Below are 6833 nucleotides of genomic sequence, written 5' to 3'. Positions count from 1 at the left end.
CCACTTCTCCTTTTTCTGTCTCCTTGCACATTCCAAACACCACAGCGAAGATCAAAGCCTGTGGATGGCTTGCTTTCCCCCAGAAAGCAACCCAATCAATTTGGTTTCCTGGCTAAATTTATCTCAGGTAGTTATGAGGGGAGATGTGAACTACGAAGGGGGAAATTTGGCAGCCTTCTCAGAAAAGAAAAAAAAAATAGACAAGGAAGATCATCAAGAAGCAGGAAGAATGTAAGAAAAGTAAACTCATTCTCACCATTTTTCCATCGCTGTCCCTTCCCAGCCTCCAAACAGCTAAGCTTCATGAGGAGCAGGTGAAGCAGTCCAACATCTGCCAAGTGCATCGAGACATCATCTGGGAAACACTTGTAACATCTATAAATGGCAAAAAAACGTACAAAGTTGTCTGCACTACAGATTGCTGGTACCTCTCAGGAGACAGCCACCTCTCTCATATCACCAGTAAACCCTCTCCTGTACTTGTGGCCATCTCATTTTCTCTCAGCTAATCTAACTAGACATGGAGGAACAGCACTCAACTTGCATTTAAACATTGAAATGTGCAGGTTTAATAATAAGCTGTTTCTGATCTGTGCCTATGTGACCTGAGGTATCTCTTTTTCCTCCTTAAAAACAGGAGGTAGCCTGTTCAACACCATACTTGGTCCTTGCAGACCTCGTTTCACCCATATCTTTAAACCAGCACAGTCACAGCACTATCATGAAGACTCCTGCCTTGAAGTTAGAGAGGTGCCTCACTTCTAAGGCATCACCCCTCAGGCATCTCCATATACCATGGGGTATCCTAAATACCAGAATGGCCAAGTCACTGCTGAGACCTACCTTTGGAGGGCTTTAGAGCCACCTTGCACCGTGGTTCAACCTGTCTACAGCTCCCATCTATTCTTGCAGTATGCCATGTCTTCTCTGGGAAGGGCCAAGAACACGTTTCCTGTCAAAGTCAGTCTTTTTTCCACAGAGACATGTGGACCAGAGAAAGGCAGCCAGACACAGAGCACTGGGGAAAGACAGACAGGGGAAAAAAAAAAAAAAGAGAAAAATTATCAATGTGCAATTAGGCAGGAGACACTCGAAGGATATTAAAAACACTAGAGACGAGAGATGTCATCTCATCACATTCAGCCACACAAAAGCTGTCTGCCTGGTGAACACTGATCAGTCACAGACCACTGCAGAGTGCTGTCTACAGCCAATGACAAGCAAGAAGCCTCCATAGGAGGAGAATCACAACATCCTAGGACAAGGTAGAGTAAATCACCCTTACTAGATGTCTCTGCGTTGCCCACAGGAGCTGGAGGACTGTGCTTAACAGTTTTGTGTATCTGCCATTCCTAACACAAGAGGAAGCCCATCTGTTAGGGGTTTGGGTTAGGTAAGAGTCCTCTGGCTCACATATGAAGGCAATATTGAATTATTTGTAACTATTATCTCCCTCCTTATCCAAGGTTGATGTGCCAGACAGACAACCCAGGAGCTCTCTCCTTCTGGAAAGAGCTTACTGGCCCCTGCCACGGGTCAGCTGGAGTCACCAGAAGATGAGAGAGACAACCAAATTTATTACCAGGTGCTTGCTTGGCACCAAGAGTGACTCATTTTTAAGTAGCATAAACCATTCCACTTGCACCAGGTCAGGCTGAATCAACCCAACACAGATGTCAGCACAGCATTTCCCTCTGTGTCACCAGGTAAAGTATTTCTCTTTGAAACTCATCCCAAGCATTTAATTGCAAGATGAAAACTTGAAACAAAGCTACGCCTTGCCCTACAAGAGACACACAGGTTAAAGGTGATGCAGCATTGCCCCAAGCAGTGAGGGGAGAGCAGCCACTCTGGGTGCAGCGAACACAGGGCAGGGGAAGGAGTAGAATAACCTGCAATGATCAGAACTTGGTTTCTTGCAAATCAGTAGGAGGTGGCCACTAAGCTCCCTGTAGAGCAAATTTTCTCCAGGCTTTAACCCTCTATTGCCAAAGACCATGTGAAGCCTGCACAGCTGAAGCTAGAGGACTGGAAATGCAAGAATTATGAGTCATCTGATAAATTCATTAAAGTGTACCCACCTCACTCACAATTTAATGAACAGATTATGCATTGGTTGGACATATAAATGGTAGCTGTGGAGAAACAGTCCCATCTCTCTCCAGAATAAACAACATTTCACAGTTTTAATTGTGCCCTGATGTTATAATGATCACAACTAAACTGGGTAATCATTCATTAAACATGAGCTAATTCCATGTCCTGCTATAATTATTATAGTTTCCTGAAAATACAACGTGTAGTAAAGTACAATAAGTGCAAACTGAAATATTGCTTTTGGAAGTTTATTTATTACTACCTTCAGCTGTAAACATTTATAACTGAAATTTATTGGTCCGTGGTCTCTTCATATAAATATTTTATGATAAGCCTCAGGGATCTGCATCTTCTCGTTTAAATGTCTCAGTCCTGGTGTCTGCACCAGCAAAATAATCTCAGGAGAGAAAGTTTGCTGTCCTGCATTATTTGGACATCCTGCTGCTAACATAAGGCAGCATCATGAGTGCTACATGTTACCTGTCCAAAGGTGCATACAGAGGTGAGGTAGCAGCACACTTGTTGCATTACTCTGGCTTATAAATTTGTTCCTGTAGCACATGTAGTGTTCCTACATGCAACAGGCCAGCACAGTGTCAATGCTTCTTTTATTGTAATAGTTCTGCTAAGATTCTTCTATTGAGCTGAAGAAAATGTCTGAGGCAACTGGAAAAAAGTCTGTGAACATCAGTGAGGAGGGAGTGTTCACTGAGAACTCTGTTCTCTATTTCCATGCCAATACACAGCAAGAAGTGCCCAAAGGCAAAGAAGGAAGAGTTGTTTAGAAAATGGGTAACAAGTTTAAGACCTGGTTTTATATGTCAGACCCTACCATTCCTTCTGCCCGGGTGTCAGGGCTGGCCTGCTCTGTGCCATGCCCAGAGCTGATGGAGCTGTACAGATAGCAATAAAGAGGTGCTTGTTCAATCCCAACCAGTGAATTATAATAAATCATTTAGGTTTCCATGGCATCCATCCAGAAAAGTTGAGGGAACTGAGAGTGAAGGAGTTGAACTGCTAACAAAAAAAATGTGTGCTTTTCAATGATAAATTACAATTTCTACAGTGGAGAGACTGGAAGAAGGCCAGGTTCATATCAATCCTTTCAAAATGAACTGATGGTTCTCCCAGGACTCCCAGTCCCTCCTCGCACTACCAGGAAAAATAGCAGCAAAGATCCTTAGGGAAAGCAGTAGAGCCTCTTGATGAATATAATATGCAAAGGGTGAGCCAGCATGAGTTTGCCAGGGAAAAAGCAACACTCTGTCCTAAATAATAAGGATTTACTGAAAGGAGAAACAAAGTAATGGCTGAGGGATAGGCAGGAGATATCATATGGATCTCAAAGGAACTTTTTCTTATGTGCCCCAGAAGACCATTAACCCTTGGAGCATGAAAGAGGAGCGTGCATTTGCAGCGCTCACTTTCAATTACCTGCACCGAGGGACTGCTGAGCCTGTTTGCCTCTGGATTCCCCATTTTCATAAATGGATAAACACACACGTGGGTGCCTCTCTCCCCGGCGTCTCTTCTCATCTCTGCCCGCTCACAAGCTTTCCATCTGATATTGTTTTCCCTGCAAGCCATATAAATCAGGAATAAAACTTGAGGAAAACCTGCCTGGAAGATTATCATCAGCCCCCAACTCTGCAGGTGAATCCCCCACTCACCAAAAGGGGACTAAGTCCCTAAAACCACTGTCTTTGATTTCTGAGCAGTCCTTTATGACAGAATTTTTAACAACCCTGCAGTACTTGGTGCTACATCACTTACAGTATGTAAGGGGTATTGATCTCTTCAAGTTTATTCTTTTAAATGGTTCCCATCAAGTGCCGGGAAGTCAACCAGTTTGAGCTGTGTAGCTCATCTGCAAAACTCAGGATGAGATGATTGAGTCTACTCAGAAAACGGGTGTTTATTTGTTTTCTTTCCCAGAGGGACCTCGAGTGTGTGTAATGCCGTTAACACACCATGTTTGCCCTTAAAAATAATTTTATAGCCATGCTGAGTATCTCCAAACATAAAATATGCTTTATAAGTAGTTGGCTAACTACCTGGGTGTGCTGTAAATGCAGTAGTAAATAAAATAGTAAGACACTAAATATCAGCTGTATTTCATAGTCAGGGGTACTTGTTCAGCCACAAAACAGTTCCCAGTGTTAAAACCCTTGATTTTTGCTTACATGCTATACTGTGACTAGAATTCCAACTAATCTCCTAAAGTCATGCTAAATACCTCTCACCTGGTAATCTGATTATCCTCCCACAAAGAGTGAACATGATTTATATTGAGCAGGTAGAAATATTTTCTGAGGCTGGAAATTTGCTTCCCAGGCTTCTACATGCAGTAATATTGTTAGAGCTGATGCTACTTGGTTTATGTCCAGCTATCACCAAACTTTTTCTGCATGGAGACAATTTTCCTGGTAAACTCACCTCACCTGGCTGGAGAAATCTGTGCTTTGTAATCAGTATAAAGGACATCTGCAAGAAGAAGGGAAACTGGTGAAATGCTAAGGGCAGCTGCTCAGATTAACCCTTCCTAAAAATTTCTGTTTGTGACACAGAGGCTAAAAACAGAGCCATGTCCTTTACTCCAAATCCACACCTCTGACATCTCTTGGCTTAAAACAAGTGTCCACAACGAGTGGGAAGAAGAGAGGCAGTACAGAAAAGAGAATGAAAGAGAAAATCACCTATGAGATAGTGTTTTGGGGTTTTTTTTTCAATTTTCTGTAAGTATTTCAGTATTTTCCTTTTTATTACCAAGGATGGCATGGGAGGGATAGGATGGGATGTTGGAAGAGAAAAGGCACACGCTTCAGGAGTGAAGGCTCTACTTCTGCCCAGCCTTACAGTGCCCATGCTGTGGAGCAGGACACCCAAATGGACCAAACTCATTAGCAGCAGGTACCAGGAGGAGCCTTTCTGCCTCCCCACACCCACACCCACCCTGAGTACTGTACCCCTTCTTCAGCCATCACAGAGACCTGGTAGTGACAGAACCCAGCCCTGCCCTGAAGGAATCCCAACCCAACTGAGCAAAACAACTCAAAATCCTGAAGTAACCTTGGCAATCCTTCTACAGACAATTTTCCTTTAAACTGTAGAATTGTTAAGGTTGGAAAGGACCTCTAAGATCATCAAGTCCAACTGTTAACCCAGCACTGTTCACCACTAACCCACATCCCCAAGTGCCACATCCACACCACACATCTTCCAAATCCCTCCAGGGATGGTGACTCCACCACTTCCCTGGGCAGCCTGTTACAATGCTCAATAACCCTCTGGGTGAAGAAATATTTCCTAATATCCAATGTAAGCCTCCCTTGGTGCAACTTGGGGCCATTTCCTCTTGTCTTGTTGCTTGTTACCTAGGAGAAGAGACCAAACCCCATCTCACTACAATCTCCTTTCAGGGAGCTGTAGAAGGTTGTAGATCCCCCCCGAGCCTCCTTTTCTCCTTGACGAACAATTGCAGCTGCTTCAGCTGCTTCTCATCAGACTTGTCCTCCAGACCCCTCCCCATCTATCAACTGGCTGTCAACTATTTCTGCATCTTCCAGTATCAAATGCATTCTTGCCTTCCCAGCAATCCAGAATTCAGTTCATTTTACATTGCTGTGCAGACAAAAATGTTGCTCAGATGAACATTTACTGGAAGCCCGGGAGGGTGAGCTGGGGCAGGACAGCAGTAGATGACACCTGGCCATCAAAGCACTCGCTGAACGTGACACGGGGACGGCTCAGCCCATTAAAACATGCCAGCTCTGCTGTAGGGATGAGCTCTGTGCCCTCGGGACGGGCACTCGCACGGTGCTGCTGAGCTGCCCTGCCATGGAGCTCTGCTGTTGCTAAACCCAATCCATAAATCAAGATGGGAGGATATAAACCAGGACGGAGACATGACTGCAGAGCGCCTGAGATTTGAGATCAATATTCATTTTACAAACCTCTCCAGAAAAGTTCCTTAATTAATTGTTGGAATTAAAGTCAAAATTGACCCCTCAATTTGCTCCTGTGGCCTTTAGATCAATTTTCTTTTCTTTACAAATCATTGGTTTTGGACTGGAGAATGCGATAACACTTTTTTTTTATTTTATTTTTATTAAATATAAAAAACCAGTACCCACACTGAATATATTCTAAACAGGACTCACGGGGCATGAAGCAGTGCCCCTCACTTCAAACTAAAAGGGGGGAATATTTTCCCAATTAAGCCAATACAAAGACTTTACCCAGCTCAGCCTGCATCCTCACACGCACACAGCACTCGCCCTTCCTCCCCACCAGAAGAAAGCTGGTCCCCAAGGCCCCATTTCTCAGTCCATTTATTCACTTGTGTCACCAGCACAGCAGGGAGCTCCGAGTGCAAGATGCACAAATGCCTGTGCACCACCACATCCACAGCTGTCTTTATTTTCCCTTTCTTTACCAAATCTTAAATGGCAGCAGAACCACATCACAGGTTACCAAGTGGAAAGAGTCCCTTGTTTTATGCAGCTGTGTACCTGCCATACCTTCACACTTTCACAGAATTTATCCTCACGCTGCGATCCGCAAGGTAAGGAAGAGAGAAAATAGGATTACAGAGATGAGAGGGTTTCCTTAATGTCACTGACCTCTCACTTTGTGCAGGCTACAATTTCCCAGGCTCTCAGTGCAAGCATCGTAATCCATCTGCTACCTTCTGCATATTGTCCTGGATTCCCTTACGTCCATTATTTTGCTTTCAA

At 44.0% G+C, this 6833-nt stretch overlaps 1 long non-coding RNA gene across 1 annotated transcript; it reads right to left on the bottom strand.

Annotated features, from left to right (window-relative positions):
- Positions 1 to 298: 298 nt before the first annotated feature.
- On the bottom strand, positions 299 to 4584 carry LOC127470834 (uncharacterized). Its single transcript, XR_007904414.1, has 4 exons — positions 4534 to 4584; positions 3532 to 3673; positions 844 to 966; positions 299 to 375 (listed from the first exon to the last, which is right to left on the bottom strand). It is a non-coding gene; the product is annotated as an uncharacterized LOC127470834 (long non-coding RNA).
- Positions 4585 to 6833: the final 2249 nt, after the last annotated feature.

Source organism: Manacus candei, unplaced genomic scaffold, assembly GCF_025592945.1.
Source record: "Manacus candei isolate 608988 ecotype Guabito, Panama unplaced genomic scaffold, ASM2559294v1 h1tg000023l, whole genome shotgun sequence".
Taxonomy (NCBI): domain Eukaryota; kingdom Metazoa; phylum Chordata; class Aves; order Passeriformes; family Pipridae; genus Manacus; species Manacus candei.
This window is presented reverse-complemented; position numbering and strand designations above follow the sequence as displayed.